Raw genomic sequence first — 13,412 nt, forward strand, 5'->3', positions numbered from 1 at the left:
CTTCGTTATGGTTGTGGTTTTAGTGGTGTACAAATAGATTATGTTTTACCAAATGGTACTATTAGATATTAGCCATTTATAGTACATCAATTATACCTCTAAACACTGTACAAATAAATTAATTTTTAAAACTGAATGAAATATACTGATTTAGTCTAAGGAGATATATAATTAGGGTCAAACAATATTATTTGTCAAACAACAAATAATATTGTTTACACATGGTATGCAGTTAAAAAGGCATGAAGGGTTCCAGTTTTGAGATTTTCATTTTGGAAGTGAGGCTGCAGCAAAGAAAAGTAAAGCAATATGCAGAAATAAGTGCATGATAACTCATCTACAAAATAAAAGAGAAAGAATGGATCCCTAGTTATTTTGGTTCAATTGTTGCCAAGCTAAACTTTGTTTCCTGAGACTCTCTTTTTTTCACTGGAGTTTCTGTCTTTTAAAACCAAACTATCCATCATTTGAGCAGTATTTTTATTCATTTATTTATTTGTTTGTTTATAGGCACAGGTCCTTGCTATGTTGCCCAGGCTGCTCACAAACTCCTGGTCTCACCTGATGCTCTGCTTCTCAAAGTGTTGGGATTACAGGTGTGAGCCACCACACTTGACCTTTCCTTTCAAGCCTGGAGCAAAATAAAACCACCAACCAAACAAAAAGTTTGGTGGTGTTTCTATGAATTAATAAGTAGGTAACTAACTAAATTGGCTAATAACCTAGGCTATTTTGACCAAGATTTTATCGACCAATACCTTAGTTTGAGGTCCCTTTAGAAAGAGACCCTGAAGCAAGAATTCAAGTAAAAATAACTTATTTAGAAGGTGATCCTACACTTTATACTAATACACAGAGGCTCTACACCAGTAATAACAAAGGTGATATACTCAGGGCACAGATGTCATCTGCTATTCCCAAGTAAGGGAAACCAGGCAAAACATCACTGCTTACAGAATTTTATTTAAGAATAGTTATTTCCAGCTGGCAATGCTGCATTTTATACCTTCCCTTGTTTTCTTCCCTTATCTAACTTGGCCCCATGTTGCCGATAACAAACAAAGTATGTGCTGTGGTACAGCAGGTTCCTCATTAGCTAGCCTTCACCTACTTCACCAGTCTCATCTCCTACATGATCCTGCCATAGATAACACATTGAACTATTGAAGTTCTGCAAATAAACCATAGTTTTGCATAACAGTATGACTTTAAACATGCAGCTCCCAGCAACCAGAAATATCTTTCCTCTGTGGTGACTGTTTACTTATGTTTCAATATGCAACATAAATATACCAACTTTTACCTGAATACACCAAATGCCTGTCTCCTCTGTGTCTCTGTGCATATTTCATAGATAGCATTTATATTGCATTATATTGATTAATTCATTGCTCTATTCTACTAGATCAGAAACTTCTAGTGGCAGAGATTATTATATTCATCTTCTTAGCTCCAGTGGTTGGCAAAATGTTGTACAGATTGAAAATGCCCAGTGGTATTTATTGGATTGTTTATGATTTCAATAATTGAAAACAGAATCAATAAATTAGCTAAATAAGTGAAAATGCACTTAAAGATAGTATGCTATGCAGCTTTTAAAAAGAATTAACTAGTAGTACACATACTGATATGAAAAGATAATGAAAATATATAAGAAAAGTTTAAACATAATGTTAAGTAAAAATAGCAAGTTACAGAATGCTATGTATAGGGTTATTCAATTTTTGTAATATTTTGGTAAAATACAAGCACATATATAGTATTCATAGCTAAATATATGTATTCTGTGAAGAGTCTGGAAAAATCATATAGTCATGCATCACTGGATGATGGGGATACACTCTGAGAAATGTGTCATTAGGATATTTTTTCTTTATGCAAATATCAAGCAGTGTATTTACACAAACCTAGATGATGTAGCCTGCTACACAGCTAGGCTATAATGGTATAGCCCACTGCTCCTAGGGTGTAAACCTGTACAGAACCCTGCTGTACCAAATACTGCAGGCAATTATAACACAATGGTAAGTATCTGTGTATCTACACATACCTAATCATAGAAAAGATACAGTAATAATGCCATATAAAAGATTAAAAATGATACACCTGTATAGCATGCTTACCTTGAATGGAGCTTACAGGACTGGATGTTGCCCTGAGTGAGCCAGTGATTGGGTGGTTACAGAATGTGAAACCCTAAGACATTACGCTACTGTAGACTTCATCAGCACTCTACACGTAGGATACACTAAGTTTATATAAAAGTTTTTTCTTCAATAATAAATTAATATTAGCTTATTGTAACTTTTTGTTTACAGAGTTTTTGATTTTTCAAAGTTTTTGACTTTTCTGTAATAACACTTAGCTTAAAACACAAATATATTGTACAGCTAGCTATATAAGAATATTATTTCTTTATATTCTTATTCTACAACTTTTATTCTATTTTTACATTTTTTAACTTTAACTTTGCTTTTTAAACTATTTTGTTACATACTAAGACATAAACTCACAAGTTATACTAAGCCTACAATTTGTTGGGAGCATTAATATCACTGTCTTCCACCTCCACATCTTGTCTTGAAGGTCTTCAGGGGCAATAACGCAAATGAAACTGTCATCTCCTATGATAACAAGACCTCCTAAAAGGGCCTACCTGAAGATGTTTTATGGTTAACATTTTTTATAAGTAGGCATACACTCTAAAATAATAACAGAAAGTATAGTATAGTAAGTACATAAACCAGTATCATAGTGATTTATTATCATTATCAAGTATAATATAATGTAAATAATTGCATGTGCCAGGCTTTTATAACTGGTTGTACAGTAGGTTTGTTTACACTAGCAACACCACAAATATGCAAATAATGCATTGCACTTCAATATTATGATGCCCACGACCTCACCAGGTGATAGAAATTTTTCAGCTCCATTGTAATCTTATGGGATCACCATAGTATATGCAGTCCTTCTTTGACAAAATTGTTGTCATGTGGTACACAGTACATGATCATACACAAAACTATTAACAATGGTAACACCTGGAAGCTGGAATTATGGAGCATGTACATTATGTTTGAAACTCTATGTTGTTTTAATTTATATAATAATAAGGTAGTTTTATAGGACAAAAATAACAATCATGATTATTAGAGAATTAGATTTTATTATAATAAAACCTAATTTAGAAACAGTAATGGAAGAATTCAATTAATTCCTTTTAAATTAGTCAGTTCTAGAAGTTTGAGTTCCATTTAATATAGTATCCTTGTAGGTTAATAAAGAGAGGTGGTAGAGAAAAGCATAATGAGATGCTATGAAGGAAATTGAAAGCATTTTGTATATTTTAAACTGAGACAGAAGACTTGATCAGGAGCATAAGCTGTCTTCAAATTCTTGAAGACTATTTCATGAAAGAGGTCTTAAATATGTTCTATTTTGCCCTTGGGGTTTTACTAATATCAGTGTGTGAAACTTGTAGAGAGAGTCTTAGATTTAGTGTAAAAAGAGACCTTTTGCATGGTCATCATTCTACAAAGATAGAAAGAACAGGCTCCATGGCTTTCTCATTTTCACAATGCCTGAAGTTATCCAAATGCAATCTGGAAAAACACATGTCAGAAAAATTGAGCAGTAACTCCCTGTCTGGTTAGAAGGGAGGGTTAAATGCCCTATCTAGGCTCCCTTCCAGCCATGAGGTTATGATATTGTGAGACCAGAAGTTTCCAAAAGAGCTTTATAATTTTTAGGACATGGAAAGCATTTCTATAAAAAAGTGATTCTGTTTATTAAATTTGGTTCACATTACACAGTTAAAAGCGAAATGAAAAGAAGTCTGGAGACATAGTTCTGTTCCAAACTTTCTAATAAATTCATTCATTCATAAATTCAAAATTTATTGAGTGCCTGCTATGTGTCAGGAACTTCACAAGAAGAAAATAAAGGAAAAAACAGGCATAGTCCAAGTGGTTTGTACTTGAATAGATGAGGAATAATCTTAAGCAAACGATTACCACACAACAGTTGAATCAATAGAGGAACATACACTGTACAGTAGCAACAGAAAGAAGAGGAAGAACCTCGTCAAGGAGAGCCAAGAGATGTAGGGGTAGGGACATGCAGAAGCATGCAAATGTGTGGAAAAGGATGCACATCTGGGAAGCGTAGATGTTTTACTATTACTAGAGTTTAGAACCTCTATATTTCAAGAGTATGAGACTAAAGAGGCAAAGCCAAGTTAAAGAGTATTTTGAGTACCATTCTTCACAGGAAATACTTTAATAATTTACTTAAAAACAAGACCAAGTATGCACGTTATAAAGTTTGCACCTGTCAGCTACACGAAGGAAGAGATAGTGAAAATTTAAATAAGAAAAGGAAAGCCAGTTAATAAAATTTAATTGGCTTTTCAAACTGTGGCCAAGGAAATGGAGAGATAAGCAAAAGAAAGGAGGGCCAGTCAGAAGGTAGAATCATCAGGATTTAGTGACTAATTGAATGTGGATATTAAAGAAAGTAGTAAAATTCACTAGGCCTACAGTAAGTCTGCTTTTTGAAACTAGGTAGATTATTTGAGACAAGGAATGCAGAAAGAGAAACTCTTTCTGGGAAAAAATAATGAATAAATACAAAACAGTAAACAATAGCATTAACACAAAATATTCTCCTGTTGATGTTATTAACAGGACTAAATAAAGATGTCCTGGACACCCTGGAAGAGATGATCTGGAGCTGAATTACAAGATCTGAGCTAGAGACACATAACTGAAAGTCCTAATGCTCATAGATACTTGAAAAACTTATGGATATGGATGATATTGCTGGAAAGGAGAGAAAAATGAGAACGGAAAACTGACGTATTTACATGTCATATCTTTAAGAGAAAGTAGCAAAGGTAAGACAACAACTAACTGGTTAGATATCATGCTTGATCATCTGACTTGAAAGCAACCTAAAATGCTAGATACATTTTTAAAGCTTTTTTTTTTTTTTTTTTTACTTTAAGTTCTGGGATACATGTGCAGAATGTGCAGGTTTGTTATATAGGTACACATGTGCCACGGTGGTTTGCTGCACCTATCAACCCATTATCTAGGTTTTAAGCCCTGCATACATTATGTATTTGTCCTAATGCTCTCCCTCCCCTTGCTCCCTACCCTTGACAGGCCCTGGTGTGTGATGTTCCCCTCCCCGTGTCTATGTGTTCTCATTGTTCAACTCCTAATTATGAGTGAGAACATGCAATGTTTCGTTTTCTGTTCCTGTGTTAGTTTGCTGAGAGTAATAGTTTCCAGCTTCATCCATGTCCCTGCAAAGGATATGAACCCATTTTTTTATGGCTGTATAGTATTTCATGTTATATATGTGCAACTGAATCTCATTTGAAATAGCTACAGATGAAATGAAATACCTAGGAATAAACCTAACCAAAGAAGTGAAATATATCTACAATAAGAACTATAAAACATGAATTCAGAAAACTGAAGAGGACACAAAAAAATTGGAAAGATATTCCATGTTCATGAATTGGAAGATTCAATATTGTTAAAATGTCCATATTACTAAAGACAATCCATAGATTCCATATAATCCCTATTAGAATACCATGGCATTCTTCACAGACATATAATAAACAATCTTATATTTTACATGGAACCACAAAAGACCCAGAATAACCAAAGCTAGACAAAGAACAAAACTGGAGGAATCATATTACCTGACTTCAAATTATACTACAGAGCTATCTATTATAATTAAAACAGCTTGTTACTGGCATAAAAATACACACAGACCAATGAAATAGAATAGAGATCCCAGAAACAAATTCATACATCTACAGTGAACTCATTTTTGACAAAGTTGCCATATTGGAGAAAGAACAGTCTCTTCAATAAATGGTGCTGGAAAAACTGGATATCCACATGCAAAAGAATGAAGCTAGACTCCTATTTCTTACTATATACAAAGTCGAACAAAAAATATATTAAAAATTTAAATCTAAGACCTTATACTATGAAATCATTACAAGAAAACATTGGGGAAAATCTTCAGGACATTGTCTGGGCAAAAATTTCTTGAGCAATAACCTGTAAGCATAGGCAGCCAAAGAAAAAAATAGATGAATGGTATCAAATTGAGTTAATAAATCTTCTGCATAGCAAAGGAAATAAGCAATGAAGTAAAGAAGTCCCCTTCCTACTCCTCCACCAAAAACTCCACCTCTCTTAACCTAACTGCCTCTAAGAATGCTGTCAATAAGGTCTTTACCGTCCAGAGAAATCTGAAAATATGACATCCTCAAATGAAAGATCTAAGATTCTGGAAAGCTCCACCCACTTCATCCTACAATGAAGCTTAGAGTCAACAGGCCTCATAGGATTCCATTACTCTTAATCATGTGCAGACAAGCAGAAATGAGCACACATCTAGGGAAAACCTCTAACAAGAGATATAGAGATAAAAGAAAATGTATAAGAGCAAGCACTTTGCAGGCTAGAGAAAGGACACATGGAAAGAAAACTCTTTAATACAGTAATTAGTATCTTTAAAGAAAAAAGGAAAGATGGCAAACCGTAAAGTAAGAATACAGTGCTATAAAAAGGAATACTTAAGGGAATAAAAAGAGCTCAGTAATTAAAAATATAATAGCAGTAATAAAAAGCTTTGGAGAAGTCCTCAAAGATAGAGTAAAGAAAATGTTCCAGAAAGTAAAGCAAAACATTGTAACTGTAAAAAGTATTAGAAAATGAATGCTAGAGATGTAACTTCCAGATAGAGGTTCTAAAAAAAGAGAACAGAGAAAATTGAAGGAAGGTAATCATTGAAATAATTTCAGAATGGTGCCCACAAGTGAAGGTTATGAGTTTCCACATTACAAAGATACTTTAATAACTAAATTTTTAACTGTTATTATAGGAAGTCAGTAAATGATACCTAAAACTGATCAATAATAAAAATGTATTATAGTCCTATTATTTAGAAATACAGAGACAAATGCCAAAATAATCAGATAAAAGAATAAAAAAATTATTCCTCAGGAAGAAATAAAAGGAGAGTGGTTCTAAGAACTGCTGTTTTTCATAGTTTGTAGAATAATTTGATTCTTGATGCACATTTATTAATTAGATAAAAATAAAAACTAAAGTTATAAATAATCCTGGATAGATTTACTGGTAGATTCAACGAACATGGATGAAAACGTACCTAATTACCTAGAAGACACTTCTGAGGAAATTAATTAGAATGTAGCAAGCCGGGCGTGGTGGCTCAAGCCTGTAATCCCAGCACTTTGGGAGGTTGAGGCGGGTGGATCACGAGGTCGAGAGATCGAGACCATCCTGGTCAACATGGTGAAACCCCGTCTCTACTAAAAATACAAAAACAAAAAACAAAAAACAAAAAACAAAAAAACAAAAAAACAAAAAACTAGCTGGGCATAGTGGCGCGTGCCTGTAATCCCAGCTACTTAGGAGGCTGAGGCAGGAGAATTGCCTGAGCCCAGGAGGCGGAGGTTGCGGTGAGCCGAGATCGTGCCATTGCACTCCAGCCTGGGTAACAAGAGCAAAACTCCGTCTCAAAAAAAAAAAAAGAATGTAGCAAAGAGGCATGAGAGATAGAAAATATGAGAAGTAGGCAAAGAGAAGGAGAGCATGTCGGGAAGCCTACTGTGTGACTAATTGGAGTCCCAGAAGGAAAGGAAGACAATAAAGGGGAGGAAATACTTAAAGCAATAATGATTGAGTTTTCAAGAACTAATGGAAGAATTCAATGCTTAGCCTTAGAAATTCCAAAAGAAAGGTCAACGATAAACCAGGAAGAACTGGATCCATAATTCTGGTTATTTTTCTATCCTGTCATCAATTGTTAACTAAAATATATAAACCTACTTGCTTACGCATTTAAGGGATTTATTTGCTATGTACAAAATATTTCAATTTGAGCAAATCAGATACACACATGTAGACACATATCATGTAAACTATTTAGGGGGTCTTTACTAGTAATCTCAACCAAAGTGATCAAAACAATTTGTGGATTATAGACTTTGTCTCATAACTAAAGAGGAAATAATTTTTCCCTTAGACAGTCTTCCCAGGAAATGTGGCCTGAGGTACAAAGGTACAGTAGCTCGAAACATATGTTAACTGTTGTCTGTAATGCCATAAGACAACTAAAGGCAGAACGAACATATCAGGGAATCGGTTCTTTGTTTAGGTTACATGAGAAAACCCAGTCTAACTGATTCAAAATATTAAATTAGTTATTTTGGCATTATGTAGACAAAACTTTGGTTAACTAATTAGGGAGTCAATTTCCTGTTTCCTTTGCTTAGCAACTTGGTTTCCATCTGTTCATTATCCAATCATTATTAGTTTCTACTTGAATGACCAGGTATGATTTAGGCAGTATAAGTATCATTTCAAAATGGTTAACCCTGCATCATATTATAATAAAATTCTTTTGCTTATAAAATTTTATATGATTTTGAAAGTTAGTGAGCATGTCAATTGGAATTTCATGAAAGGCACAGGCAACAAAGAAACATTTTTTTTTAATGGATGTATTTCTTTGTTAATTTAGGGCATTTCTCTAGTGGCAGCCACATGTGAATAAAGCATTGACTTAATTGACAGTAAAAAACTTCTTGTATAAACTAGCACAAACTGTGGATAAATGCAAAACGTGTGAATACCTGTACTGATGTGTTTATGGAAAGGTAGAAGTAAAGTCGGAAAGGGGCAATATGACCTGTGATCAAGTGACAAGGCTTTCTTGGAAACAGTTTGGTAATTCAACACATTAACATTGTTCCTTGGCAGTATGTTAGTTTAGCTAAAGCTACCTTAGAGGATATTTCACAGAGTACAAAAGTTCATATGCAACCTTTATTTTACAACTTTTAGGTCCTCACAACCAGGTTATAAAATAATAGAATCTTCACTTACAAGACAGTATCATGATCAACTTTGTTTTGTAAATGTTCTTCCTGGATGAATTACATAGTGACTTAGGTAATGCAAATATTTCCTGAGATATTTTTAACATAAAAGGATCCCTTCACAGCTAAAGTTTTAACTTTTATTATAGGAAGTAAGGAAATATTACCTAAAACTGACCAATAGTAAAAATATATTATAGTTCCACTGTTTAGAAATGCAGAGATGAAAGGCAAAGTAATCAGAAAAAAGTAATTACATCTTATTTATTTTGGGTTTTGGCTTTCTTTTTAGTTGCTGAAAGAAACTCACAACTTCCTCCTGCTCTCTCTTGCTTATTTCTTATACTTAAAATAACAATTTACATGTAAATGGAAGAAGAAAATTATTATTTTTTTTTACCTCAGCTAGGTTCTTCTATGACACAGAATTGTGGAATAAATTGTTCTAAAGCTAAAAGTAAGAAACACAGCACTCTGTCTGGAGAAAACTGTGTTGTATACCCTGAGGAAATGAAAATAGGCAGTTGAAATAAATGCTGATAATGAATTTTGCTACTTATCTTTGTTTTGCTTTGGTCCAAGTCAATAAAGACAGAGTCAAAATGGTGAGCAGTGAGTCTTGGCTGATTCAACTGAAAATCTAATTAAAAGATTCTTCTCATCTTAGGTTATATTGGAATTCTAAAACACAAAGGATGCTGCCACTAGTTAGAACAACCGTAATTCAAAACACTACAAAGAAAAGAAGTGGTGTTTAATTGCTTGTCAATAAGCTATTGTTTAATGTTATTCACCTCAGATCAAACTTGCTCAAAGACTAATGTTCATGCTTTTATTAGCTAAAGTCTGTGGCATGACATTCAAATCTAAGGACTAATAAGTGGAAGTGTAGGAATTCAAACCACAGTATTTATTCTTTCTGGGCATCAATGATATACAAATGATTGATTTGCATTAAAAATTCTCAATATATAAAATAATATTGCTTGAAGCCAGGAACTTAAGTTTGCCGTGACTCTGAACACACCACCATTTTTGATACTCCTTTTGGATATGGAAAATTGGAAACCCTCTTTACTCTAATAATTTCCAATGTTTAAACATATGTCTGTCAAACAACCCCCTCTTTTAAACAGAGATTATTTTTCATTTAATTTTGCATTCTCTTTCAAAACCAAGGGTTAAAACAAAGCAATTGCTTCCTAATGTATCGAGACTGAGTAAGTGAGTGAATGAATGAATATGGATGGGTGGAAATTTTGGAGGTTTGTCTTTCAGTGTCAGAAAGTCAGTTTAAGCAGACCAGCATCTTTCCATGGGCTCTGATATAGCATCTCACTTTAATTCTTATTTTCCCTTTTGTTTTGATGTTCCTTCACCTCCTAATTTCTTCAGGCAAACAAGAATTTATGAAGCACCTTTTCAGTGCAAGGCAATTTAGGTATATGCTAGTTGTACGCATGGTTTGTTCATTCAATAAGATTCCTGTTTAGTATGGAAGATAAGACAACAAACAAGACTAAATTAAAAGGTTATATCCTAAGAGTAAAGCAAATAAAGTTCTATGGCAATCTCCATTCTTCTAACGACACCATGAATTTACCACATTTCCTTCATCCTAAAACAGTATTGATTTTTGAGGCATATCATCAAATTAAGAATAGCATTTTGAGGAAAGACATTATATTAAAATGCACATATTTAAAACTACTTAACAGTAATGTTCATTTATCTATAAAATTGTATGTCACTTTATTCACCAATATCAGAATCTAAGCCATAACACAGTCCAAGTCTAAAAATTCTTCTGATAAATTTGACCATCAGTGGGTAAGCATACTGTCATAGTGATCACCAGTTCTCATGATACTGATTTCTCTAGCAATTTTAGGAGCAACAGTATCATTTAGAAATAAATCAAGTAATACTAGAATTTTTTTCTTCATTTACTGTTTGGCTAAATTCTAGTTAACTTGGATTTGTTTATGGCTGTTAATTAAATAAGTGGTAGTCCCCCAAGAATCAAAAGTTGGTCACAGTTTATCTAGTTTTGAAAAATCTACAGTGAATTCCAAAAAATTTGGCAATATTACAACCTTCATTATGCTAGATGGCAAAAAATAGATAATTGCCTAGCTTCACAGTAACTTTTAGTTCTAATGCTCCCTAAGAGTGTTATCTTTTTGTGGACATTTTAAATGACAAATGCAGACCCAAATATAAAATTCAACCACTGTTTATTGTATTAAGGCAAATAACCCTTCTCAAATAGTAGCCTGATGATTTCAGATGAAGGTACCTTTAATTCTTGACCATGCTACCATAAACTCAGAAATGACAAAGGCTTTATAATTTACTTCACTGCATATAATATTTTTTACAACAATTATGTTTACCAATTTCAGAAACATTAACATTAAAAGTAAATTGAATTTCTTAGAATAGAATTTATTAGAATATTTCTGTTTGAATGTGACCTATAACTTCTGATAATTTAATAAAACTACATTCCCTATTTTTATGTTCGCTTAACATGCTGGACACTTTACACTTTTGTAATGCTCTCAGGATGTTGTTATATTCTGGCCAGTAGTGTTGCACCTCTAATTTCTACTGTTACTACATGTAGATAAATCCCCTCACTAAAATCACAGATAATCAACATAAAAGACCTCTTAGGGCTATGAGGGAGGCTTAATCTGAGTTGCTTTTTGTTCATATAAATCAGAAGTGTACAAAAACAAGTAGAAATGTAAAACACCCAATCAACTAAACTTGTGTCACTGATACCAACTTTCCAATCTACCTCAAGGTCTAAGTATAAAAGAAGGAAATAAATAAAAGATAAATCAAACATAGGTACATAAAGTCTGGGGATGTCACTGAAAAACAAACAAATCAACAACAACAACAACAACAACAAATTACAAGAGAAATTCAGTCACAGAGGAAGACAATAAATCTAAATTCAAATTTGTTGTTTGCAGGTAACAAAATAATATCGAAGGAAAAATTACATTGGTTATTTGGAAATGGTAGAAATTCTGCAATTAAAGAAGTAAACTGTTGGTAACTGTTTATAGGGTCAGTAACTGAAGCCACAAAGAACTAATTGCTCTCAAGAAATAATGATAAAACATAAATTAGTACTTCTGTTCAAACTTAATGAATATTTTAATGTAACCATCAACTTCTATAACATATATATGATCCTTTAATGTAGCTAATATGATGAGGTCCACTCAATCCTATATTGGGAAACTTAGACCACACTAGACTGAGTTTCTAATACCCTGGCATTGCTCTGAACTGCCAGATCCTAACCTACCTTAAATCCCACAGTGTTTTTTCTCACCTCTCCAGATTCTTACCACAGGGTTTCTCCCCAAACCTCATTTATGACCTTACTTTTGCCTTCAGACTGTAGTATAAATACACTCCTATGTTCTTGCTTTCCATGATAGCTATACCTTATCACTATTTTGTCTGTAGCTGTACAGTCTTCTGTAGCCCTAGGTGAAGATCTGCACAACACGACCAACACTCAGGATTCTCTGTCTCATTGCAGCATCCCTGAGTGTTGTCCTCTTCTGTTTTAGAATGGATCCCTCTAATGAGACTCACATCTATTTACTTAATTGTAGACCACTACAGGCGGTGCTCGACATACGGCCACGGTCGGGACCGTGGAATGGTTGTAACATGATTTGGTCGTAAGTTGAGTAGGCTATATGTACAGTTGAAATGGTGCACGTGGAGATGGTAGTGCTGCCAGGAGCTGATCCGCACTGTCGTACGCCCAGCTGGGCAACGTTTGCGCTGCCAGACGCGGAGCAGTCATGGCTAGCGATTGTGGTCGTAAAGTTGAATGGTCGTAAGTTGCATAGGTCGTTAAGTCAGTCAATACCTGTAGTTTCTACAAAGACGACAAAGAGCATTCAAAACAAAGAGTATGTTTCTTGAGGGGAGCTCTAAAAACAAACTAAAAGAGCAAATTTAACATAATAGGAAAATTCGTAGGATAAAAATAAGTTGTTCTTAAAATTTTGTTTGCTCAATGGTTTCTAAAGTACATTTCATCATTAAAGATTAACTTCTCCAAATTCTAAAAGCATTGAAAGTGCCAGATTATGAAAGAGCTATTCAATTAATTAACATGTATATAATCTGCCACCATAAAATTAACAAAATGCATGAACTCCACAAAACAATTTATAACAAAATATTAAATCATACATTAAAAGAACAAAATTTATGTTTAGCTACTTATGTATACATACAAATATATCTTAATATGAGTATGTATATTAGATAGATTAACCTAGTATGCATGAACAAGTAAAATAAATACGTGTTAGCAATTAGAAAAACTATATTCTCACAGAGCAAATCCTATGCAAATTTAGTAAAATTTAACTATTAAAATTTCAAATTATTAGAACAAATCAGGTTTCTTTTTCCTAAAAGCATT

At 33.5% G+C, this 13,412-nt stretch overlaps 1 long non-coding RNA gene across 2 annotated transcripts in view; it reads right to left on the reverse strand.

The window, feature by feature from the left end:
• The window catches only part of LOC141585650 (uncharacterized), a 209,504-nt gene that overhangs the window by 190,107 nt on the left and 5,985 nt on the right, over window positions 1-13,412 (reverse strand). The gene's annotated exons all lie outside the window — the stretch shown is intronic.

This window comes from Saimiri boliviensis, chromosome 9 (genome assembly GCF_048565385.1).
Source record: "Saimiri boliviensis isolate mSaiBol1 chromosome 9, mSaiBol1.pri, whole genome shotgun sequence".
Classification (NCBI taxonomy): domain Eukaryota; kingdom Metazoa; phylum Chordata; class Mammalia; order Primates; family Cebidae; genus Saimiri; species Saimiri boliviensis.